Raw genomic sequence first — 27,320 nt, forward strand, 5'->3', positions numbered from 1 at the left:
CTGAATGAACCAAGGACTTGCGTAGTGGGCAGGCTGAGGCCCAGGGATGTCTGTGTTATAGTAGCTATGGTTTCAGTTCATGGGACCACTAAAACAAATGGTCTTTAAGACCACTTCCAACTCTTTATAGGGATGTTTCCATCCCTATAAAAAGTAGGCCTTGATCAGTAGGACACAATCCAATAGGGAATTGAGTCTCTAAGGAAAATTTGAAAATGGGAAGGGAGGTATGATTTGATCATTTCTGAGGACTATTGCTTGCTTGTGTCAGACAAGTCTAAGATCTTCCAAAGGGAACAGAGAGAAGAGCTGAGAAAGGTTATTTCTCTGTACCATTTCCCCATTGAGGAAACTAGGAGATAACAGTGAAATTAGTCCTGGGAGTTTAGAATGACTTCTAGATGTCCCCGTGGTTTCAAGCTTGCAACTGTGGGCTGGATTTGCCAGACCTCTAATCTGTGTTTGAGTCACAGATAAATAATACCCAAAATGGCCATTTTCTGTCATCATTCCAGCCCAAAGAGGGGACAGAAGAAGTATGGTATGAACCATGCCCCTGCCAGAGGTGTTTACAGCTTCCTGGCATCCAGATATACAACCTCCACTCCTGCAGCCCAGGCACAGATGATATCTCCGGAGAAAGGGGGTGGGGAGCAGGGGAAGAAAGGAAAGTCACAGGGATCCCCAACTGGTAAGGTCCATAGTGGCGGCAGAATGGTTTGCCCAGAAGAAAACTCTCTGGCACTAGGTGCCAAGCATGTTTGTACTAGAATGGGGTTCAAAAATTCAAACAGAACACTGTCTGTTCTTAAAGAACTCATGTGAAAGGTTTGTTTGTCCCAAGTCTAAATCCAAGGGTCCATCTGTCATAAATGCTCTCAGGTAGTCCCCAAGACCCTTGAATATAATCTCCAAAATGTTTAAGACAAAGGACTCGGTCTTTGGCTTTTGCATGAGGAGTGATAAATTTTTCTTCTGAACATCTCTGCCTTATGAATATTAAGGCGGGCACTATGTCAAAAGTTCCTGCAGGATGGCTAACAGAGGTGGAGAGTTGAAATAACCTTAAAGGCACTGAAGCTGAGAAACTGCCCCCTTTATTCTAACAGCCATGATTAGTTTTGGAAGGCTGTCAGTGGAGAAACTCAGGGCTGTGAATTTAGAAAGCAGCTGTGCTGGATGCCTCTGGTGTGCCGGCCCATTGGACACCGTGTCTCTCCCACACCGTGTCCCAGTCCAAGGGGAAGAAAGCTGCCTCTCGCTTGAAGCTAGACTGACATATGGACATCTGGATTTGCACTCCGAACACACAAGGAAGTCGTTGGTTGCATTATAAATGGAGTGCTCTTTGGTAAATAATCTTTTGTTGTTGTTGTTGAAAGGCCATATGGAAGAAAGTAAAGGATGCCTTTTCTCTACTGTTTTGGAAACCTGGATCTCGTCTGCCTTCTGGTTGGTTTTGGCTGTCAAGGCTGCTTATGCCAGAGCCACTGTGAGCCAGGTTTCTGAGGTTCCTCCTGACCCATGTTGGCAGCCTCTTAAAAATAACTGTCATTCCAAGTTCAGCTAAAATATATTACTCAACAAATAAATACATATGAAGTATATGAATAGAGGTAGGAAAGTGAGGATTAACAGACCAGAGAGTAACAGTCTTGCCATGAAAAATACTATAAAACACTCTCAGGAAGTTTCTTATGTTATTACTTGTACAGTAAAATGTAGAAGCTTTGACCCATTTCTCATGGTCCATCATTTCCCATTTCTCTGCCGGGAGGTTTTGTGTAGCGGATCCCTTGCAAATTTCCTTTAAAAAAAAACTTATATGTGTCATTGGTTTATCCCAGGCAAAGTATGTGAAAGTGGTTCACCGTCCTGCTAAATGAAATTAAATGCGACTTTCACATATGCCTTTCTTTTTCTTCTATAAATATTCTATATTACTTTGAATGGGAAGTCCTCAAGTACAAAATTACATAATATTTTGCTGATCTTGAAAATGAAAAATGAGAACAAATAGCAGAAAGGAGAAGGGCACTTATTCACGTCGGACCCAGTATTCACTATGCTCAGACACAGATGTTGACAGGTGTGGGGGTTGCTCTGAAGGAGAACAAATTGTTAACCGAGAATGAGTTCGAGATTCTGTTCTTGTTCTTTACTTTTGATTCCTGCATTATACCAAGGTTCTTACGGACATTACTGCAAAAGGGGGAAAGATGACACTGAAAACTGTTTTATGGGGAGTTCTTTGTTGCACAAAGAGTAGTTTTTGTTTTCAGTGCTCTACTGTAGTCAGAAGAGCAGACCTTGCTACTTTCATTGTTCATCTTTTTTCACCCCAACTTCTCTTATCTGCGATGCATGTATTTCATTTGGCATTTAAGTGCACGGTTCCTAAAATTGCTGACAAGTAATCTCCATTGCACTTCTTGCTGGCACTGCGGTCTCACTGTAAATGCTGTCTGTATGTTCCTTGGGAAGTTGCATAATTGCAGTTGCTCTAGTTTACTGTGCAATATGCTCAATGACTAATGGCCTAATCGGGACTTGAAAAATATATAAACAGTTCAACAGAAGGCAATTGATTCACTGAACGCTTTTCATCCAGACAAGGGTGAGCTAATGGGAATTAAAAAGACGGCGGAGGTGTGCAGAAGTGTCTTTGATGTATTGACGTTAGAGCGTTCTCATAAATCCCATGCATTATTGCTTATTGACGGTGGATCCATTTTCATATGCATGAGCCTGGAGTGCCAAATGGTCGTCCTAATTGGCTCTGACTTGGTATTCCTTAATGTGGATGTTACATGTGTTACAACTTTTTTTCCTTTCTTCTAACTGCTACTGACTGTGACAGCTTTGGAGAGGCAGCCTGTCTCACGTGTCCCCTGTGGTGTCACCCTAGCCCAGGTTGCTTAGGATAGAATTACAGTGGAGACTGTGCAAGCAGGACTGCAGAGCATTGTTGATTGACACAGATTCTTGTTCTCTCGTCGTCGTCAGGGGCACCTTTCCTTCCCAAATGTCCAGCTGAGCTACATAGATGTAGAGACTTGCAACAGGGACTAAGTAGCACCCCCCAAACCAGGTGTCTCCTTGGAGCACAGTTTAGTCGAGGAGAAGCAATAACAATTATTGTCATGTCTCCTTTCCTTCAGAATTTGTTAGGTAGCCCCTACATTCTATATCTCTTCCTCCATTCAACTTTTTCTCATACAATATTTTCTGCCTGCAAGCTCGACCATGTTTTTTTTTTTTTAAGTTTTTGATGTTATCATTCAATCTCTAGAAGCCAGCTTCTCATTGATGTAATACTTCAAACCATTTCTGAAGAAATAATGGTGGAAAACTGTATTTTCTAAAATAATGAAATGATTGTTTCCTTAGGCACATGCTGGTTCATTCATAAAGGGGAAAGAAAGCGTCCTTGGTTGGCCTTCTTCCTAGATTTTTAAGGATTATGTGGCCATCAAGTTCCTTACGTATAAGAGTGAGTAACACCCATCAGTGTTATTTGTTTCACTGTAAATTTTCAACTGGCGGGGCATAGGACAGTAACTGGTTTTCCATGCTTCTGGGATCCTGCTGTCCTGCACATACTCTCGAGGGTGACACCCCAATATGGGGTATTGGAGCTTCCCTGGGCCCCTCTTTTCTTGGAGGATCCGATGTACGTGCTCCATATTGTGAAGTTTGTATTTTAATTTATTAGTCCTCCTGGAAGAATGTATGTTTTAGAAAAAGAAGCTGGGAAATACAATGGGTGAGATTTTATTTTGGAACTCAGAACATTGAGGATTAGGGAACACAAAGAAAGGGAAGTGGTCGGAGATGTTTGGAGGCTAAGGGACCTTTCTGGGGCCCTTAAAGCAGTAGATGTTAAGGGCATCACCTTTTCCCAAGGCTGCCTGCAGCTCTGCACCCTGACTCTCCACACAGGCCACTTATTGGGTTGTTCTCACCAGAAAAGCTGGGGACAGCATCCTCCCATACTTACTTAAAATGTACACATTTTGTTAGGCTTTTCTGATCTGTCTTGGATATGGGAGATCATGGGTAAAATACTCCAAAACAGTGGAAACCAAGGGGGAAAAAAAAGGCATATTGGGCTTTGAAAAAATTTTGGCACTTATTTGGTTATATGCTTTAATTTTTTAAAATAGCAACCACATTAAAGAGTTTTAAAGAAATTATTTTTAAAGTGACTCTTAATACCACTGCATTAGGTAGGTACTCAAGATGTAAGCCACAATTCCTTTAAGTACAACAACAATACATGTATTAATATGCATTGAAGTTAAAGAAGCTTGATATTACAACAGAATGAAGTAAAACCTGCTGGAAAGTACGAACACTTCATCTGATCCCTCCATTTCATTCCAGGGATAGAATACTTATTTTAAGAGGAATGGGTTGAATGTTCAGACATTTATGTGTGGACCTCCAGTGAGTTCTTCCTGTACTCTGACTCAGTAGTTTCCAGACTTGAATGTATGTAAAAGTTGCTATAAAGAGTTGTATACATAAAATCATGTTTGCAGTGTCTTACAGGAAATTTAAGGGATTTTCAAAACTGATTTGGATTATATACAACTTGCTTAACTTTCGAACTTAACCTCCCACATAAAAACTGACTCTACTAAGTTTTTCTTCCCTTCCCCTCTCCCTCCCGTTCTCCCTCCCTCTCTCCCTCCTTCCTTTCTTCCTTCCCTCCTAGGCCTCCCTGCATCCCTCCCTCCCTACCTCCATACATTTCTACCCCTTTTCCTTTCCTTTCCTCCTTCCTTCCCTTCCTTTTGGTAGATTAACTTCCACAGATTTTTTTGTGTGAAACTAAAATAGTGGTGTCTACTTACATTCACGTCAGAAAATTACTAGTATGCTGAATATTCAGATCTCTTAGGAAAAAAAAATAACGAAAGTATTCCATAAAGGTCTACCTGAATTCCCCATCATGTGCTCCTATTCAACTTTCTGTCCACAGTTTCCCATTTTTAACTGGAGAAGTACACCATCCAAAACACAGTCAGGTTTTCTGTGCAGCAAAGCATATTACACCATCTATAGATAAGAAAGGAACATTTTGGCTTAAAAGCCACCTTCTAATATAAAGGACAATGAAAATAATATTGAGTGATAGAGTATATAGCATTGTTAGTAAGCATTTGAAAATAAGATTTAACTAAATAACTGAAGATATTCAGTCACTGGTTAAAACTTATGTGGTGTAAACATGGACATTTGCTCAATCAAAAGAAATGAAAATGAATACCCAAGAAGTTGACTTATGAAGAACTAAAATGTCAGTGAAAATCCTAAAGCTAATGTAAGTGTTGGCATTGTACATATTTCATTTGTATCTCTGTCATAGAAGAGTAATTTAACCTGCATTTTCACCATGTGACATCAACCCCTCAACTTTTTCTATCATTTCTGACTGGCAGAATTAAAGTACTTCAATCCAATAAAGAAACCTTTAAAAAAAATTTGCCATTGTTAAAACTAAGTGGCAAATGAAAGAGATATCCAAAGTTATTGCCAGAATTTAGAAACAAACAAACAACATTTTGGCTTGAGTAGCAGGTCCTTTTAGGCCAATAGCCATGGATAAAAGTTGTAAGCAAAAAATATATCATTTAAGATCATCATGCACCAAACCCTTTCAGACAATTGTTTAATTTTTTGTAAATTTCAAATGATTTAAAGTGCACCGAAAATACAGAAAATAGGTTGTGCGATTGATGAAAAGAGAATTAAGACCAGTTATAGAAAATTGTAAACAGTTACATCTGAATTTCATTCAGTTGTTTTTTGCTTACATTTACAATTAGTCATCCGGTGGGGAAAAACAGTAGTTAAACATATATCTATTTAAAACTATTAGCTGCTTGAAAGGACAAATGGCACCAAACCCTTTCAGACAATTGTTTAATTTTTTGTAAATTTCAAATGATTTAAAGTGCACCGAAAATACAGAAAATAGGTTGTGCGATTGATGAAAAGAGAATTAAGACCAGTTATAGAAAATTGTAAACAGTTACATCTGAATTTCATTCAGTTGTTTTTTGCTTACATTTACAATTAGTCATCCGGTGGGGAAAAACAGTAGTTAAACATATATCTATTTAAAACTATTAGCTGCTTGAAAGGACAAATGTTCATGTCGAATTAACCTGAAGAGTAATCCTCAACAAACATGTCAACCTTCACTGGTGTGAATGAAGCAGGATACACATAATATGGGCAAAATAAACAGGATTTGGAGAAAAATCCTAGTATACAAGTTTTGTATCTCTAGCCCTTCTGTAAAAAAACCTGTTAAAAACCACTTCAGACCTAACGATGAGAGTATGGAGAGAAAATCAGCCAAGGGCAAAAACATAATTTCATCTAAGTATTACAAATCAAACATGGTAGCGTATTTATTTGACTTTTAAAGATAACATGGCTAAGCTTTAGGTGCCTCCCTGTCCCCTTATCTAAGAGGGATTTTCAAATAGCACTCAACTCTGGAGAGGGGAATTTAAAAATAGAAGATTCCCTTCCCCCAATGCACACATAATTAATACCTGTGTTCAAACTTGGAGCCGTCTGCCGGCCCATCACTTGTCATCTCCCAGAGCTCACCCACATTCCCCTGGACTCACACCGTATTGTTTGTTTACATGTTTGTCTCCCAGGCTAGGGTTGGAAAGCTTTAAGGACAATGACAAACTCTTGTTCCTTTGTACATTTACCATGGTGCTTTGCTCACTGTGGCCACTCAGACATTATTCATTGATGTTTTTTTAAAAAAACATTAGCTAGTAAGTGAAAATAAAATAGCAAAATGAGATTAACAGCTCAGATCTGAAATCAAAATATTGTAGAGGGTGCAGTGAACGCAGGAGAAAATGAACACACCAATCCAGATCTCATGAAGGAATGGAAGAAAATCAATTCTTCTAGCTGGTGTAAAACTTTTCTTTGTCAGATGAATGTTCCAGAGGAGAGGCTGATTTTGTAGTTAAATCTGTTGAAAAGATGTTTCCAACCCAGAAGAATCAGACTGAAATTCTTCGCTCACCACGAGCAGTCCACAACAGAAAATATAATTTGTGAGTTGGGAATCAGGGTAGGAAACCCAACTTTATATTTTTTTATAGGAAAACAAATACCCATCTGCCACTGCACTGCTTTCTTCTTTTATAGCCCAGGCACACTTTTTGCCACTGTCTGTTTATTATCCCACCACTAGATGGAGAGTGCGAGGACCATATTTTATTCATGGTATCCTCTGGGCCTAGCACAAAGTAGGCACTCAGCTAAGGTTGAATGAAGAAATATGATGTTTCAATTTCCCTAACAGCAAAAAGGATATATAAAACCAGTGCTAAGACCAACAAGTGTTGGTTTCATATGCTGGCAATTGTAGGCTTGATAATAAGGAGCTACTTTATATATTAATTTTGCATAAGAGTGTTGCATACCTGAGTCACTTTCAAAGTAAAAAGTTACAGTTATGGGATATTAAATCTGGCAGGGACTTAAAACCTGCGTCTCAGTCCATTTAAGAGCGGTGCCCGGCTCTTCTCAGCTAACCATATAAAAAGGTGAGTGTAGGTTAGTAAATAATCCTTTAAAAATCTTCGTTTGTATATGTTTTCACCCGATTGCACACTCACCCACTCTTGCTTCTTTAACTGCTGTGGTGGTGTCATTACCACCTTGGTGAGTGTAGCGGGGTTGGAGACGCAGAATCAATGCTGTTCCCTGTCTTGATGTTTCCATTTCATGATGCAATACTTCCGAATGCGGTGTGTTAGCATGGTGGAGAAAAGGTATAATGATTCTGTGTTTCTTCTCTCCCTCCTCCCACCCATTACCTTCTTCCCTATCTGTGCCCGGCATCCCAATCTTAAATAGCCTATAAGGTTCATCTGCACCTTCTCCTGAAAACTGCTTCCCTGTCCCTTCCCCTCTCACGTACGCTACTTGTCACTAATGCTTGAATTTCAGATCTTCACAACAAGTAAGAAATGTGTTACCTTCCTGAAAGGTAAAAGAGAAAATGTGTGTCGGTGGCTGCCTGAGCTAAATGCCACAAGGCCAGTGTCATTACATAACCACTGCTTGCCCCTGAATTTAAGGGAAAATATCAGAAAGAAAGAAAGGGAATAGAATCCATAATGAGTTTGGTGGCCCTTGGCCCTTAGATCTTCAGAATTGTGGGATGGTTTTCAGACTTGATGAGACCATTATGCATCTGGAGAAAGGCCTCTGAGAGAAAAGGTGAAATTCCATATTAATTAATACGGAAGTAGTTGATGGAGGATTAATCCACAAAGGTTATAGTTAAGTTCATCTGTTGAAACGCCATTGGTTACTTCTGTTAGGTTGGTGCAAAAGTAATTGCGGTTTTTGCAATGATGTTGAATCCTTTAAGCCGAAATTACTTTTGCACCAACCTAATACTGGTGACCAGGGATGTGTATGCTACCTCTCCTGGGAGAACATTCAGTAACATCATCAGGCCGTGTAACTCAGCCAGCCACCTCTGTCTGCACATCCCAGGGCTCGGTTTGGCTGCAACTCTCGATGGGATGAATGGTGATGCTGTGAATTGAATATCCAATCGTGGAAATGGTAGTTTTGTTTAAGGTTTCAGTAGGAACAGGAGCTCTGGTTCCATGTCCTGTTTTGTTATTTTGAAACCGAGATGGGAAGTCTGAGCCGAGTTAAGAAGTGCGTAAAACAGTGTCCTTCGACACCCTCATTGAAGTCATTTTCTTAGAGAGAACTCGTGGAGGAAGTGATCTGTTTCTCTAGCAGACTGATTTCTTATTCCAGGACAGTGGCTGGGTCCCAGTATCTGATTTCAAAACATCTGCTCTGTTCTGAGAGTCAGGCTTTCAGTCAGTCATCTGCATAGTTGGTCTACACTGTGTTAAACCCGATTGAAAGGATTCGTGGTAATGATACCTCAGTAATGAGGTTGCAGAGAGCTTTGGAAAGTTCTCGGTAGTCGTCAAACAGCAAGCTTTGGCCTGTTTAGCCGGGACAGCTGCAGAATGGATTGTGAGCTCATTGGCAGGGCTGGGTTGTGGGTCACTGTGGACAGGCCATGTTTCCGTTGCCTGTGGCTGGGAATAAGTGTGGCGGGGCCATTAAAAAAATCTGTGGTTGAGTTTTGACTTCGAGCTGTTTTAAAATGCCAAACAGACCGAGTACACGGGAAACTAGTTTGAATGAGACCAGATGCAATGTAAGAGCATATATACAGACATGTCACAGGCTTCTCCCTCTATGGCAGGAACCGATGGAGAGGACAACAGACTGCTAAGTAAACTGGCATATATATGCCTTAGACCAGTGGATTTCAGCCCAGGGACAATTTGCCACCCTGCAGAGGATATTTGACAATGTCTGGAGACATTATATGTCGTCACAACTGGGAGAACGGGGTAGTGCTACAGGCATATAGTGGATAGCAACCCAGGGTGCGCTAAGCGTCCCTACAATGCACAGAACTGTCCCCACCACAAAAGAACGACCTGGTCCAAAATGTCAGTAGCGCTGGTGTTGAGAGACCATGACTTAGACCCTCTCTTTTTGTTGTTTCCAAACTGATAAACCAGTCTGTCTTGGTGGAAGCTGAGAAGGTAAGCTGCACGTCTGAGTGTGAAGAGCAGGATAAGGATAGAAAGAGAGCTAAGTGTCTGCGTTGTTTGAAAATGAACTGTTTGAGCCATGTCCCATTTGTATCCAAACGAGTATTTGGGATTCTGTCTCAGTGTGTTTGGGAAGACTGAAGAGTGTGTGGGGCCGCTGGGCTTTGGGTTCAAGGTGACCTGAGTATTTCTTTTCTTTTCTTCATAGAACCTGTGTTGGTTTTCTTTTGCTGCTGTAACAAATTACCACAAACCTGGTGGCTCAAAACAACTCAGATTTATTCTCTTCCAGTTCTATAGGTCAGAAATCCAATACAGGTCTCCCCATGCTGAAATCCAGGTGTCCGTGGGGCTGCATACCTTATGGGCACTCCAGAGGAGAATGCATATCGTTGCTTTTTCCAGTTCCTACAGGCCACTTGTGTTTCTTGGCTCGTGGCATCCTTCCTCCATCTTCAGAACGAGCAATGTTGCATCTCCCTGTACCTGTCTCCCACGGTCACATCTTCCTTTGACTCCTGAATGTGCAACTAGTACTCACTTGGGGGTACGGGGAAGGCTTATAGAAAATTCAGATTCCTGGGCCCAAGAGCCTGAGTAAGAGGGGTGAGGCCCAGGGGTTGTATTTTTAATAAGCACTCTCCTGTGATGCATTTAACATAAAAGATTCTTGGATCTCACTTTGAGAAACAAAATGTGAACAACTATTTTAAAAGAAATGTATATTTTAATAATTTAGTGTAAAATAAAACCATTGCATAATCCTGATGTTAGAGAACAGAATAAATAAGTATATTAACTTCTTGACATTCTTGTAATTTCAGTTACATTTGGGGGAATGTGATTTGTTTTTGGCATATCCTAATCTTGTTATATTAAGCCATATGAATATAATAATGACTTTGACCCTTGATTGTCTTTGTTAAGACTGTCTTCTTTTCTGTGTGATTAATTGTTGGGTTGCTGTAAATATGATTTTGGCTTACTAATGTTTAGCAAGAACTAATCACTCTTGGAAATGTCAGTAATTCTGAGTCCTTTTAAAATCAGCTGTAACCAGGCTATCATTACCGATTTGCTCGGGAGCTTAGAGATCACACTGATGAATTTCTAAACACATAGTAGTTGCCCAGTAAATGCTAACTCTAGAAACAAATTGATTTGTTAGCACTTTTTCTGGGACTTTCATTTTAGGAATAAAAACTTGGAGTTCAGAATTCCCATCCATATATATTCCCAACATATAGTCCTTACATCCACCTTCTCGGCAGAGTCTTCCCTGATACCCTCTCCTGCATAAAGCAGTTTCCTCTTCTGACATTCCATAGCTCTTCTCTTATTTTCTTAGTTTATTGCAAAGAAGTTGTGTCATTTGTGTACCTGCTCTCCTCATAGATGGAGAATTAACTTCCCCAGACCATGATCCGTATCGAATACTTTTTACTCCGTCAAGCGTCTGGCAGAGTTTCTTGCCAAAGCACACAATCAGTAAGTGTGTTGGTGAATTGACACCAACATTTAGATATTAGGTCATCAGCTTACAATTTTTCAGATATTATTTTCACTTGTTTAGAAATTTAAAACTTTGCAATGATTTTTATGCAACCACATTTAAGAATAGTTATTTACTAAGATTTTTATGTTAATGATGTCATGACATCAAAAATCAGCTAAAGTAAATCTACTTGAATGAGGATGGTTTGTAACCTAGATGATATGTTCCACATGTAATCCAAATGAAACACGAAGTTGAGTTGTTGGTATGTGGTTGTGGTGAGCAGAAGCAGTTATTATACATTACTTGGTAAAATTCATGTTCATATCTTGTCCATTTACAATGAGCCAGAGATTAAAAATAGCATTTGTTTCTGTTTTAGTAACTTCTTTAAAAAATATCCCAAATCATTTTATTTTCTTTAGTTTGACTTCTAGTAGTGTTTTTAATATGTGGCCTTTCAAGCAGTAATGAAATGCATCAATGCAACTTGGCAATGCATAACAGGACTTGCTTCTAGGATTATTTTTAATGATTAAAAGTCATATTGGGTTTTTCTTTTAAAAAACTGACCCAAAATAAAGATGAGCCAAGGAAACCCAAAAAGAAACTTGTGAATGAAATGTTGGTTCTTGGCCTTTTGGTGGATTCTCCACATGTACTTTCTACAGCTCTCTTCTTTCTAGCCCTTTCACAACAAAAGGGAAGGATAGTGGGGTCTCAAAGCCTGATTTACTGATGTTTTTCGCATTCCCTCTTCCTCTTCAATGATAGTTTGAAAAGCGTACTGTAGTTGTCCATGTTTTTCAGTTCGGGGAATATAGTCATGGGACCTGTGTTTTCTGGAGGCAGCTTTGGTGGCAATCTGGAGAATTGATTGGAGGTCAGTGAGAGCAGTTGGAAATCTAGGGAAGGCAGGAGGGGTGGGTGAGAGCAGAGACAGTAATTCTGGAAGGTGGAAAGGGAAGGATTCAAGTAGTATAAAAAGGAAGTCGAATTGATAGGATTTGGAACTAGCGCACTTGTGGAATAAGGGGCAAGGCAGAGGTGTTGATTCTGGTATTTCCAGTTTGGGCAACTCAGTTTGGACAATGTCAGGGTACCAGGAACAAGCTTAGTGGATCCATAAAAGCAGTGGGATCCCAGAGTTTCTTATCACCCCACAACGCTTCACGGCTTTCCTTCATCCTTTAGCTTACCCTTGCTTGTTTGGGGGTCTTCGCTTGTGGCTCCTTCAGCTTCACTTGGGTGGTCTGGGGTGTCAGGTCCTCAGAAGTGAGAACGGGGGTATGGGCAACACCAGTGTGAAATGGAGATAAACGAGAAGTTTAGTCTTGAGTTGTCCTAATGTATATAATAGGAAAGGCAGCTTTTCAAATGCTGACAATCTAAGATGGCTCACTTCAGATTTTAAGAGCAATGGGAGAACTGTGGTGTTCACCGAGTAAGAACATCAGCCCTTCACTAAGCCATGCCAGTGATTCAGAGAACTTTCTTTTGCGGTGCAGCACACTGAAGGGGGTCTACCAAGATAAAAAAAGAGAACAGTGCTTCATAAACTATAATTACTTAAATGTTGCCATAAGTCAATATTTAAATACACTAAAATGGCAACATCAGGAAATATGACTAAGAAGTCACTATGTGACACACCCTTTTCCCCACCTTTGTGGCTGTTGAAAATTTCCATCAAGAATGATATATGCAAAGAAGGTTCAGATCAGGCCGTAAAGTTTCAGAGGAAGGCCAAAATTTGCATAGCTCTGTAAATCCAGTGATGGAGCTTACAGGGGGCATCCAGCCTTTAAGGGAGAGAGACTGTCATAGTAATCAGAGTGGCTTCCCTTTCTTAACTTCTGTACATAAATTTGGCATGGTTAAACAAACAAACAAACAACAAACAAACAAACGAACAACAGGTCATATCCTATCTATGTCTCTTGCCACTACGCAGCCTCCAGTGTATTTAGTTTGTGTGAGAGAAGAGGGAGTCTTGGAAGAGAATGAAATGCCTTATGCACTTGATATAATACAGAAGGATTGTTGTTATTACTTGATATTAGATTGTACCATTTTATACAAAGTTTGTAGCACAATGTTTCGAAGAGTAATTACGGTGCCAAGAGAAAGAGCTGCATTCTCCTGTATCCTGTAGTCTGTGGTCCATAGACTTTTTATTATTCATTAAAAAGCTCCATGCCAGTTTGTGGCATTCATGTTGAAAACAGTGATATACAGAAAACTTTAATGGGACGTGGGACTCCAGGTAATAAATGTCATTAAAAATGGCTGAGCATTTAGAAAGGGCCAGACATAATCAGTGGATTTTGGAGTGTACCCCAAATCCATCTTTTTTTTTGTCAAGAGTTGGTGTACTATCCTACTTTCTTCTAAAATCAGTTCACATTAGGGCTGACCTACTTCTTTTTGTTCTGAGAATGTCACAAATCAATTGGCATGGAACTTCTCAGTGAACATCACTGATTACGGTATAGACTACTATTCTCTTTAAAAAAAAATAACTAAGACTTCTAGTTGAATGGCACTGGTAATTTTGTTTAATCTTAGGACTGAAGGGAAAGATGTTTAAAAATAAACTCAACATAAAAAAACACATGCCTATGCTCTTTAGTCTCCATCCAATTAGAGAAAAATAGGAGCAAGCATGATATGTTGTATTCAGCACTGTGGGAAGTGCTGTGAGAGATTCTCCAGAAGGTCTTGAGAACACTCGGCATCTACTAATCGTTGTGAAAGACGAGACTCACACAAATGAAGCCACCTTGTTCACTGTTGGAGAGTGCACGTGTAAGCCCACACTGATGGCAGTCCCTCCCAGAGGTTCTTTGAAGAAAGGGAGAGCCGGAGTAGTTCTGGAAAGACAAATGTCTTGAGCTGGGTGTTGAAAAATGATTAAGACGAATCTAGAAAGTTGTTCGATGTATTTTGAATGAGTCTGGGTTAGCAGAAGGAAAGCCATCAAGGTGAGAGAAACAATGGGCCAGGCCACAGAGGTATATAGTCAACAACCTGACCTGAGGGAGCTAAGGGTTTAGAAAGCACTTGAGAAGGATAATCCTACCTCCTTTCTGTACTCTGGTGCCTTGCAGATGACAAGCATTCTCATTGCCCTTGTTTCATAAATGTGTTTTCAGAGGAAAAAAGAGGGGATACGGGCTAAGGGTACCTTGGGTTTGGTTTACAGTACATCATTACCAGAGCCCCTACCTCATGACCTTTTAAGAATCAAAAGATTGGACTTCACAGCATCCAGCATATGTGGCTTTTGAGTGAGATTTCCTTTTCATGTGATAACCAGTCTGAGGAGGAGGTGGCGGGAAATAATCTTTCTGCATGTCAAGGGTGAGCTCTGCACTAATTCATCCAGCAGCTCCTCACTTTAAAACAAGAAAGTGAAGAGGATATTTCATGCTTTTTGGAATACAGTAGTTCCTTGTTATCCGCGGTTTCACTTTTCATGGTTTTAGTTACGCACGGTCAGCCATGGTTGGAAAATATTACATGGAAAATTCCAGAAATAAAAAAAGTTCATAAATTTTAAATTGCATGCCATTCTAAGTAGCATGATGAAATCTCATGTTGTCCTGTCCCATGTGGGGTGCTAATTGTCCCTTTGTCCAGCGTCTCCCTGCTGTAGACACTACTGCCTGTTAGTCACTTAGTAGCCATCTTTATTATTAGATGGATTGTCTTGGTATCGCAGTGCTTGTGTTCAAGTAGCCCTTATTTACTTATTTATGGGCCCAAAGCACAAGAGGAGCGATGCTGCCAATTTAGATATGCCAAAGAAAAGTCATAAAGTGCTTCCTTTAAGTGAAAAGGTGAAAGTTCTTGATACAGAAAAAATATCATTTGCTGAGATCTACGATAAGAACGAATCCTATCCGTGAAATTGTGAAGAAAGAAAAAGATATTTGTGCTAGTTTTGCTGTTGCACCTCAGACTACAAGACTTATGGCCACAGTGCATGATAAGTGCTCAGTTAAAATGGAAAAGGCATAAAACTTGTGGGTGGAAGACATGGACAGAAAACGTGTTCTGACTGATGGCAGTGTGGTGTGACAGCACTGAGCGTGTAGGAAGACTTCATGAAGGAAGGGATCCCCTGAAACAAGTGACACCAAGTCATCTACTATAAGTAAGGGATAGTTACACAGATTCAAGAACGGGTTTATCATCTCAAGAAGTGTGACTGCAGTACAATAAGGTATTTTGAGAGAGCGAGACCATATTCACATAACTTTTGTTATAGTATATTGTTATAATTGTTTTATTTTATTATTAGTTATTGTTAATCTCTTACTGTGCCTAATTTATAAATAAAACGATCACAGGTGTATATGTATAGGAAAAACAAGTATATGTAGGGTTCAATATTGTCTGCAGTTTCAGGCATCCACTAGGGGTCTTGGAACGTATCCTCCACAGATAAGGGGAATTCTGTAACTGCCAGAGGAAGAAACAGGATTACTGAGTTCAGTAAACTGTTCATTTGAAACAAGGCCACATAGTGAACTGAGAGAATCTTTAGTGTCAGAGAAATAGAAGTTGGAGTGCTGAATCTGTCACTTAGTTATTGAGTCTGTTGAGTATGTTATTTAACTCCATTCACGTCCATATCTTTGTTTATTAAAAAAGGATAATGAAAGTGTCCACTGCCAAGGATGGTTGTAAGGTTTAAAGAGCTAATGTAATTTTAGAGCTTAACACTCAAATATTAGCTATTATTATTATTGCATGTATACATTAACACCCAAAGATAACCAGTGTTGTTCTTTTTAGTTCTTAAATAGATTATGGTTTATAACTCAATAGTTACTTCATTAACTGATTTCATAAAACAGATCTTTCTGAATCTCTTTCAGGGTACTTAAAACGTTCACTGTCTTCAGTTAAAACAAATCCTAACTAGATTATTAAAGCTGAAGAAGTCTAAAACATTTCACCTTTTACAGATTCTTACCTGGTAGAAATTCAAGTAAACAGATGTTTTCTTCACAGCCCACCCGGTCCTACGGTCCCCTCCTGGTTTATGTCATGGCCATGGCCAGCCTGGGTAAACAGCCCTTGTTGGGTGGAACCCAGTGGTCTAGAGAGCTGGGGCTGGCTGGACTTGCAGAGGTCAAGGGCAAGAAGGAAACTCAGTTCTGGGAGGGGAGGTCTGTACAGCTTAGAAGGTCTACTTAGTCAGCCTTTCTCACTTTGAGAACTCCTGTGACATTTTTGGATAGGTGAGGGGGTGGTCTGCAAGGTCAACATTTTTATAACAGTACTAAGACGTTGTTTACCGATTTCATTCCCATTTTCTCACACATGGACAGTGGAGTTTTTCAGAAGCTACATGATGTGTGATGATGTTGTCTAGTGAAATGTGTCCTTATTTGAAAGATGTGCATAATTCATTGAACTAATATTGTTTTCCAGATGACTCGTCCCTGGTGTTACAAAATCATGCATGGTAAAATATCCATTCAAAGTGCAAGATAAACCAATGCATTTAACATAAAAGACTACAAGTAGGTAATTGTTGTTTCCGATTCCACATTGCTACTGTCCTTTAAGAAACTATCACTTGTCAAGTTTTGGTGTAACGTGAACGAAGAATTTCTACAATTAGCTGAAAATGAGAGCCACATTTTCTCCCTATATGTCAACCAGACAACATATCACAGCAAATTGAATTCAGAGACACATTTGAGAATTTAGCTGTGTTCTATTAAGGCAGACGTTAAAGAGATATGCAAAAATTTAAATCAGAGTCATTCTTGACACTAACTTTTTGTTTTGAAAAATGTGTTATTTTTTCATAAAGGTATATTATCTTGTGTAACGTGCAATAGCATATTATTATTTGTACTAAGTGAATTACTACATGTTTTTAAATGCTCTCAGTTTTAATTTCTAATACAATAAATATTGTTAAATGTAATCTACCTAGTTAAAAGACTTTGGGGGTCCTCAAGACATTTTAGAAGTATAAAGGGGAATAGAGACCAGAAAGTTTGAGAACCGCTGGCCTAGTGTATTGCTTACGAGGGTGCATTCTGGTCGATGAATGTCTACCGGTTGCTGCTTTCTTCTGGAAAAGTGTTCTGTGGTCAACTATATTTTGGGCCAAAATGCATGTTTTCTCCCCTCTTAGAGATTTACAATACATATTAATACACCAAAGTCCCTCAAAAGTGTTTCCCAAATTTATTTCAACCTTTCTTATTCTTTGATTTTTAGCATAACATAATGTTCCACAATGGACTATAGCATCCCATTGACCACACTGGGTGATAATACGGTATATGCTACTCTCTCCCCAGTTTTCCAAAATAAAAGGCAAGATTCAGCAGGTACTTTCCTTCAAATCCATACTTTATTTAGAGGAAGGCTCATGAAAGTTGACCTAGAGGAAGGCTCATGAAAGTTGAACTAGTCTGACTTTCTCGCTGTCTAAAAAAGAAAGCCACTCATACTTCATTGTATTATATGATTTTGTCTATAATCTTCAAAGCTGTTTTTACTTATGTTTCCAAACTTGTATGTTTTTAAAACTCTGTTTTGGACATTTTTGTGTGTTAATGAGTAGCATCTGCTCCTGTGTCATAAAACAAAGTGATCCCATCCCCGCACAAATTGCCCAAATTGCAGGTTAAGTCCTAGCAGCCTCGCTGTGGAGCTATGACTACTGTTTGGTATTTTTAAATGGCAAAAAATACCTTTGGTGATACATCACATGTCTATAAAACACAGCTGCTTTTTGTAGCAGAAAGATGTGTAAATGGCAGTGGATTTTTTTAATGATTCTTTCCAGTTCTTTGGGTTCCATTGGTTATGGAACCAAGTGTTATCCTAACAGTTAAAGCAAAAGCATTCCACAGAATGGATGATGAACACGTTCCTGACTGTGACTTGATGGGTATTCCTCCCCTAAAACATAAGGTGATAAAATAACCAGCAACTGTTCCTTTCTGACAACAATGCCATTCTAAATTTGTGTCGAGGCAGAAGTGCAGAAATCATTTATTTTGCTTTCTGTATGTCATGTGTCTGTGTCAGGGAAAGAATGGAAATGTTTTAATTTATTGTAATAATTAAAGGGGCAATAGCCATTGTATTTTGTATAGTTCAAAAGCTTTTGTTTTTTATGTTTTGGTCTTGCCAGTTGCTACTTTAAAACTTAATATTATTTGAATTTGTAGTGACTTTCTATTGCCAACTGCCCTTATTATTAAAAACAATTCAAGCAGAAATTCCTGTGGCTGTCTTATTCAATATCTTGTTGTTTTTTCACTACTGAGTGGTTTTAGGGAGACCTATTTACATATGTAAAGTGATGTTCAGTCTATAGGAATATGTATTAGAGCACTTGCAAACTGTGCTGGAAATTATCGCATAGTTAAACCAGCCAAATTAACCAGACTGAAATTAAAGAACCAGAACTGAGATTACTCTTCAAACACCAGGAGACCACCTTTCCATCTTCTTTGACAGTTGAGTATAGCTTGTCGTAGGGTTTCCAGGCGGGAATTCCCGCCCGATCTCAGGAAACTTTTTCGCTTTCCCGTTCCCGAAAAATGGAGCTCCCTGACTCTTGCTTCTCCCACACTTTTCCACCTTGGTGAATGGCAACTTCCTTTTTAGATATGATTGGGTCTAAAACTTGGGAGGAACCTTTTTAACACTTTTCTTTCTCTTATACCACTTGTCAATTTGATCTTTAAAATATGTGCAGAATCTTACCAGTTCTCACTACCTCCTCCCCCAAGTCACCACCTTAGTCCACGAACTAGGTGTCTCACCTGAATTTTTGCAGTGCCTCATGAGTTCTGTTTTCAGCCTTGTCCCTTATGATCTGTTCTACCCATAACAGACAAATCGATCCCTTCAAACATAACGCAGATCATTATACTACTCTATTCAAAATTCTATAATGTCTTCCCTTACTTAGAGTAAAAAGCCAAAGTCTTTACGATGACCTACAAGGCCTTTCATGATTATGAAATTATTTTTCTGTATTTTGTATAAAATGATGTTTACATGTAGTATAATAAATACTGTATACATGTTTGCCTGTGTAAACACATATTTCTACGAGTATGTTTAATTATTTAATTTATCTAGAGTTTATTTTCTGAATGGTGTAAGACAGGGGTCTGACTTTTTCCAAATTAAGAGCTGATTTTCCCAGCACTGCTTATTGAATAGAACATCATTCCCCACCGAGGTAATATTCTACCATGAATCTGTTAGTCTTTTCCTATGCAACCTATATCTAATTGTTAAATTTTAGAAAAAAAGACGTACCTAATAAATCATGTAAGATACGATGGTGTTTTATAGATTTTATTTGATGTGGTATACTCAAATACCTATAAGAACAACTTGAGTAATTGTGAAAATATTTACTTACCTCCATTTATTTGACAGCTAAGAAACTAATTCTACTTGGGAGATTGTGACTTAAATTTAAAAATCCAGTTAGATGCAAAACAAAGATTAAAAAATATCTCGTGGTTTTTAGGCAACTGTTTCTGACTTATGTTGACATACTATACTTTGCTGCTGCTGCTGCTTGTAACTATTCAGGAAATTATCACAAAAATGTTTCTCAAGTTTTAAAACCATGTAAGGATATCATCTGGCGTGAAATCCTTGTTTATATAGGAACTTTCAGTGTTCAGGCGTATCTGTGAGTGCTCTAGGCCCCTGGTGTTCTTTTCTCCTATCTTATCTCTATTTATAACTTCAACTGGCAAACAAGAATGGGTAGGCAAGGGAGATTAAACTCAAGCCAGTTTGTTTTGTTGGTTATTAGTAGTCCCGCTGAAAAGTTTGCTGAAGAAAGGAAGTATATTGAAACTCTTGCTTAAAAAGAGGCGTCTAGAATTTTTCAGAGGTTTTCTTTTGATAAACATTCTCTCTCATTCTTGTAGAACTATGTGTAATTGAGGGTCGGCTATAAATCACAAAATGTATCACTTCTAGCCCCTTCTCTTCTACAGAGATAAGAATGGAATATCTTGTCACTAAGATGCGTCCTTTTTTCTCCTCTACAAATAGTATAAGCCTTGCTCCTCTCTGGACATCAGACATTAGCAGCCAGCTGGTGAAGGGCCCAGAGCTAATATTGGGGTCATTTTGCCTCTCCTAGATAGATTTTGCTCCACTTGGTGACAAGAATGTAATCCAAAAATGGATTTCTTTCTTTAGGGCAAAAACAAAACAGAAAAAGAGAGGAAGAGGTCTCGATATTATGAGAAAAATTGTGCTTCTGGTAAACTTTTCGAACCAATACCACGTTACATTACATTCAACAACATCATGTCCAGTCAGAGTCAGTGGCGTGAGGGATTAAACCCAGAGTCTACTCAAGGCACAGATGAACTTGCTGTGTGACTTGAAGAGGTCTGCCATTCTCTCTGGGCCAGCAGCTTCATTTGCAGAAGAATTTGAACTAGATGACAAAGACCCTTCCCGTTCTAGAATATCAAGATGTAGAGCTGGTAACAGATAAGAGAAATGCAGCAATTTATTTTTAGTAAAAGAAGATTGATACCAGACAATAACTCACTGTGGGCTTGCTTAAATCCTCCTCCTCTCTCCAAATTCTGTTTTTACCAAAACGGTGAATAAAGATAATTTGTCCTGCTTTGAACTTCCTGGTTTGTGTTGATTTGTATCAATATGTTACTGTTACACATTTGAGTGGGAGCTGAGTTACATTTCATGAAAAGTGCTCAGAAAACTAATAAAATCGTTGCAACCCCACTTTCCGTGCGTTTTGATAGCATCAAGAAAAGAAAAGACTGCCATTTTCAGGCAGTCGCTCTCTCAGCTAAACTGAAAATATAATGGTCTTAATCTCAATTTACTTGTTTAAACATTAACCAAGATTTCTCCTCCTTCTCAAGGGTTTTAAGTGCCTACATGAATTTAAACACAGATATATACAACCCCCCAAAGTCCTTTTAAAAAAATGTTGAGTATTCTGTAAAGCAGTAGCTTCAAAAGACTTTCAAGGAATTGATTATTCACACAGCAATCTAGCGAGGCATTAAAGTATCCCCTCTCTCTTACAACTAGGTTATTTGATGCTAGATCTTTGGCAATTGCCTCAGGACCTTTAGAGATACATACAAGGTTTAGAGTTACAAGTAGGAAGCAGTCACGGAGTTAGAGAACTAGGTGACAGCCTTCCAAAGGGGCTTGCAAAGTAGATGAGGAAGAGCGCATAAAAGGCTAAAAAAAGGATGCAAACATCTTTTTAAGACAGTTTCCAGGCTCTCAAATGGCCACTGTCAAAAAACAAACAGTGGGGTGGATTTCACTAAGCATCAGATGAAGCTAGAACAACACCCTGTGACAAGTGAGGGTTTTAAGCTCGCAAAACAGAAGAGAACTTTTCAGAGCGACCTTGTCACATACAGTTCTAATGTGTAGGCTTCATCAGCTGCTCGGAGTGGGGGTAGAGAGGCATGCATATTTTAACCATTCATTTCATATTCAGTGTGTTAAGTAAATGCTGCTTTCCATCTTGGGTGCAGAAGGTCTTCATCAAGATTTATCAAGAGTCAGAACGAAAACCCATCAATTACTTGTTTGCAGTGCAAAATGGGAAAATTTCCTCTCTTTTATACTTTATGTTTTGTTGTTGTTCAATCCCAGTAGCCCTTTATTTAAAAATATTCATATTAGTTCAATCGGTCTGAGTTTATTGGGCGGAATGAGATGAATTTTAATTTGAAATAAAGCTGTCTTCACTTTCTACCCTCCATAAACTGCATTTCGGTATCTTTCATTATGTAAACGTAATGAATCCTTCTTTATTTACTTACTTCAGTTAGTAAACTTGAAATTTTGCAAGCACATCCCCACCGGTGAATATCATAATTTTCAAGACGCCTTACCTACCTGGCAGGTGCTTTGTTTCTGCCTTTCTTCCTTCTTCACCACATCCAGTATTTTACCATACGTAGATGAGTTGTGCGATAACTTTGTTCTGGTAATTAACCTGCCTGTTTGAAGTTAGAAAACATACATCGGAGAAAAGCCAGGGATTTCCCCCTGAATATCAACTAACTGCTTGAATTGGCATTTTCATTCTGACTTGATGTTTTGTTTTGTCTTACTGCAGCATACTGGAGCAAAATGAAAGAGTTTATTTGGAGGCCTCAGAAGTACTGCTGCTACTGACCATGAGCAAGAGAGAAAGCGTGGACTTCAGCCTGCATGAATGGTCTTGAAACAAATGGTTTTGGGTAAGTCATCCGAAGGACTTGGCATTCATCAGCCTTCAATTTCATCAGTCATCATTTATTTGGTGTCCCAGGACATCTTATTCAAGTGCATGGCTATTTTTCTACAGCCTAAGCAACAGGATGTTTGAGAAAATGTTGTCCTAGTGATGGAGAGCCAAGAAAGCAACTAAATTTACTTAGTGTGTTTGTTTCTGGAATGTGCAGAGTAGTAGGATCAGAGTAGAATGCACTTGTCATTAGAAAAAGACCAAGAAGAAGAAGGAGAAGGAGAAGAAAAACAAACCAAACAATTAACACACAAGTGACAAAGTACATTTCCAGATAATTCCATTTTAGCTGAGAATATAAGGCATTCATCGTAGAAGAGATAGGAAATTCAATCTTATGGCAACTTCGTGACCTTGTAGTGAAGAACCGGGAAGGGCAAAAGGGAGAGGCGTTCGGAATCTCCAAGTCCTGTTCAGCAAATGTTTATTAAGTACCTTTTACCTAAACATGATGCCCTGAATGACAGTCTTGGTTTGGGAGTAAAATTTAAATGCTCCAAACTATAAATGAACAATTCCAAACTACACATCGAAATAACGTGGACTTCCAAGAAAGTCCTATCAGCCTAGCTCATTGTATTTCTTGGAAACAGAGCCCTCAGATGGAAGCCCAGTTCTGCTCACCTATCTTGGTGACCTCAGACAAACGTACTTGTCCTCTTGGAATGAGTCACCTATAAAAACGCCAGGATGTGCCTCGATGATGGCCAAGGTCTAATGCAAATTTAAAATTCAACTGTCCACGCTAGTGAAATTAATTAAATAATGATACCTTTTGATTCTTGCTCTGCAGAATTTATTGCGTGCCCTTGGCCAGTCATCATTTGCAGAGGGGCTCACTGGATCAACCAGTGTGGAGAAAAGGGTTAGGAACCTGTGTGTGGGGGGAGGCAGCCGGGGGTCCCTTCTCCCTGATGGCACCAACCTTGTGAACCAGCCCAGGCCTCGCAGTGTCTACAGTTAATAATTTATTCCTTGTAGCATTGAAGAAAATGTGGCACAGTGTTATATGACTGTACTATTTGAGTACAGGAGATGGGCTTCTTTTGAATTATTGTCCTTTCTTTTTCTGTTGGGGATCTGTGTTTATTCTGTGTTACGGGTTATCTGCCAGGCCTTGAACCCCATAGAATTCCAAACCTCGTTTGACATTGACCAGACTTTGTTTTCCTCTCTTACTAAAGACGCTTTCCTGAAGCAGAGCTGTGAGTGACACTTTAGATGAGGCTCACCTGTCACTCTTGTTAGCAACTGTCCGTCTGCCCCAGAGTGGTGCCTTATTTGGGTTTCGTAACAGCATTTGTTTTCTCCTACAAATGTTAAATTATGAAGTGCAGGAAACCACATGAATGTGGCAGAATGAAAATGCAAACCGTGTTATCTGGAAACGCCAGTTTTATGATTCTTCAGGTGACACTGTCCTCCTTGCAATCAACACATGAAGCCTGTCTACCTATTTGGTAGCAGTCTTCTGTCCCATGGCAGTTAGTCTTCCTCTGCCTAACTGTAGGCGGTGGCCACCGTGTCACACAGACTCAGGAGGTCTGTTGAAGATGTTTGCATGGGGCTGTCTTCTTCTCTCCCAAGTCCTGCCTGACCACCAAGCTTGGCTCACGTTCAGAGTCTTGTGACGACTTCCTTTCCTTTCAGGACTTCCCTGCCCATCTCTCTTTCTGAACCCCTCTAACATGTAGAGCCTGCATCATTAAAGAATATATAGCTATGCATTGCGTTATGGATGGTCACCATCACTCTGTCTGGATGGTAAACTGCCTGAGGGCAGGAATCAGATCAGAGCCCAGTGTTTCTCGAAGGTGATCTAGCCCCATGACCTCCTGATTGGAATCACCTGGACGCATGTATTAAAGTTGCAGAATCAGCAACAGCAGGCTCGATGAGTCAGAATTTCTGGGGATGTCGAGCCCAAGAAACTCACCACAGATAACTCTTTTGCACACTGAGGTTTGCAAACAGCTGTCTGCTTCTTCATCCTCCTCTCTGCCTCCTTACCAACAGCCTAGGGTGTAGGTCTGAGCACATCGTAGCTGCTCAAGAAATACTGGCTTCTTGATGTACGTAGCCATGGTGGTTGCATTCACTCTTCAATTGTCTGAACCCTTAAAAACCTGTTTTGTCTAAATGTGTAGTGTTCCCCCAGGCCTGAGGCTCCCCTGGAAACCTTTTTACAGAGCTTTCTCTTCAACCGCTGACACTGACTGTCCCTAGTAATGGCGTAGCCCCCACCCAAGTCTGATGATAACAGGAACAGCAGATCTGGGGAGCTGGTCTGGAGTGACAGGATGGGAGAAAGACCCGGGGACCAGAGCAGTGCGGCAGTAACCGAGGTGCTCTCGCCCAGGCTCCCAAAGCCACACCTGCTCCCTTGACAGTTTATTTTGAATGATATTTCTTTCAGCTCTTAGAATAACAGGTTGTCAGTTTTGATGGAAGGAGAGCGGTCCCATTGCTGAAAGGGATAAAGTTAAGCTGCAGTGGACACACATCAAAGCACCCACAGTGTCAGCAGCAGATTTGGGATTTGAATCTGATGGTAACAGACTGCAGTGGTGTCACTGAGTCCCCTCCTTCCCTCCTCTGCTTGCTCTAGTGAGGACAAGCCTGGGCTTGGATGATGCAGAAAAGATTTGCAGGGTATTGTTGCTTCTGGTGCAACTCCTGAACGCCCTTGCTGGTGGATGCAGCCCTGGTAGCAGATATGACAGGTCAAGTTGGAAACCAAACAGAAGAACTCGTAAAAGCCTAGCCAGCCTGTAAAGGAACAAATGGGATAATCTGGCAATTTATTCACTGTTAAGGTAACGACAACCAAATGCATTCATCTTGTTTTTGCAACATTTTTTTTTTCACTCTTGCGTCTTCACAGTTTTACTTCGAGAAGTTGTACCGATCCTGAATTAAGTTTGTGTCAAGGGGCATATTCGTGCACAGGGACAGGAAAGCACCATTTTCTGGGTCTGCATTGAATTTTGACAATGAGAGGGAGCAGACAGGTGTAACTGAGTAGGTTAGGAACGGGTCTTTCCTCATGTTCTCAGCTAAGGGAAGGATAAAACAGCACGGTTTCCAAAGCAGGTGAAGGGCCAAAGAGGCTTTTTAATACGTGCTTCAGAGACCTGACTAGATTTCCTCTGCGTAGCTTCTTCCAGTTGGGTGGGTGGGGGTGAGGGCTGCTTTGGGGTACGGAGGCTATCCGCTGTGGAAGAGAAATGTACAGTTTGTTGATATTCGTGTCTTGGAATCTTTGTTAAAGGCTTTAAGGTAGAGGAATAACTTGGGAGAAAATTAAAGAAATATAAATCGTGTGACTTTAGCCAAATACCAGATGCTGGCATTGCCGTTTTGGAGGTCTTGAGTGGTTCATGGAGTATTTCCTTGTAAGTAGCCATCTGTGGTTGGAACAGAGAAAAGCTGGTTGTAAAAGAGCGTTTGTCTGATTAGAAACTATGTCACTTGTATCGTTTACCATGAGGCACCCTTGAGAACTGCAGGATTTCCAAATGGCCACCTAAATCATAGGCACTTCTTTCGGAAGGCAGATAGAAATAAGAGCCAGTCCAGTTCCCTCTCTGAAGACCATCATTAGAAAGCTCCTTAAGTGCTTTCTAGCTTAGAGGAGTTAGATGCCTATCATGTACCTAAGCCAGCGTTCTGTAGAGCAGTACCAAGCATGCCTTCTGTGAAATGTGTTATATAACTCGATCTTCTTGCTGATGCTATCACAGGCTAATAATTGCATCAGTCCTTCAGAGGAGCTGTGTGGTTTGGTATAACTGTGAGTAAAACCACACTGGTTCAGGAAATGCAGTGCCTTGTCTCACAATAGGTATCATCAAAACAGATGTTGATTTACTTGGAAGGTACCCTTCCTTGCGCTGACAGTCTGAGAGCTTTGAAGGGAGGGGTTTGCTGTGCATCAAACGAAATTAGAATTAAAGTGGCACACTTGCACACCCATGGAGTGGAAACTGAAAGAAACTCACCAGCGTTCGTTACTGCACATGCTGTCCCCGAAGGCATCTTCACATCACGGCGTCCTTGTCAGCTCTGCTCTAACGACTGACATTGCTCCCTCTTTCTCTTCCTAGTTTAAGATCATTGGCTTCCAGCTTCCTCCTAGATGGCTCCAATTGGACATTATACAGGTGCCTTCTACTTGAGGCTGGACCTACACCTGTCACTAATCTGTCTCCCTTTATGGGTTCCTTGTTTAGAGAAACAGGATCAGCAGGTAGCCAGTCATGGATTCTGGACACTGTCTCCTCTTCCGATACTTCATCCCTTGACCACATGCTGTATTTTTACCTCTTAAATACTTTATATTCTGCTCGCTCTTTTTCCATCCCTTTGTCCTTGTTCTGTTTCAGGCTGTTAGCATCACTCGCCTGGACCTACTGCAGCCACTTCCAAGAGAGGCCACTAGCCTTAAGTCTTTCCTTCCTGTATTCCATTCATCCTGCTATGTTGAGAATTGCCTTCCTAAAAAAAAGGTCTGGTTGAATTATCCCCATTCCTGAAAACCCTTGATAGCACGTGGAAATATGGAAAGGTGTTTCTAATACAATGTTAAGTATAAAACTCATTCTTCAAAATTGTATATATATATATATATAGATAGATAGATAGATAGATAGATAGATAGATAGATTACAACATAATGATAAAAATGTATGCCTGTCAACAAAGGCTAGAAGGAAATAAAGCAAAAAAATGAAGATGTTTGTAGTATTAGAATGATTGCTACTTCTTTCTTTAAAAATAATGCTCCTTTGGTATTTTCCATAGTAATGAATGAACACGATGAAGTAAAAGGAAAAATCGAAAGGATTTTGGTAGC

The 27,320-nt window shown here is 39.9% G+C and overlaps 1 protein-coding gene across 8 annotated transcripts in view; it reads left to right on the forward strand.

Moving 5' to 3' along the window:
- Window positions 1-27,320, forward strand: part of ATXN1 (ataxin 1) — a 384,739-nt gene that overhangs the window by 69,775 nt on the left and 287,644 nt on the right. For all 8 annotated transcript variants that reach the window (XM_033113563.1, XM_033113566.1, XM_033113562.1 and 5 more), the window contains one exon: window positions 22,295-22,418. The gene's annotated coding sequence lies outside the window, so the exon portion shown is untranslated. The remainder of the gene's footprint in view (window positions 1-22,294; window positions 22,419-27,320) is intronic.

Source organism: Rhinolophus ferrumequinum, chromosome 9 (genome assembly GCF_004115265.2).
Source record: "Rhinolophus ferrumequinum isolate MPI-CBG mRhiFer1 chromosome 9, mRhiFer1_v1.p, whole genome shotgun sequence".
Lineage (NCBI taxonomy): Eukaryota > Metazoa > Chordata > Mammalia > Chiroptera > Rhinolophidae > Rhinolophus > Rhinolophus ferrumequinum.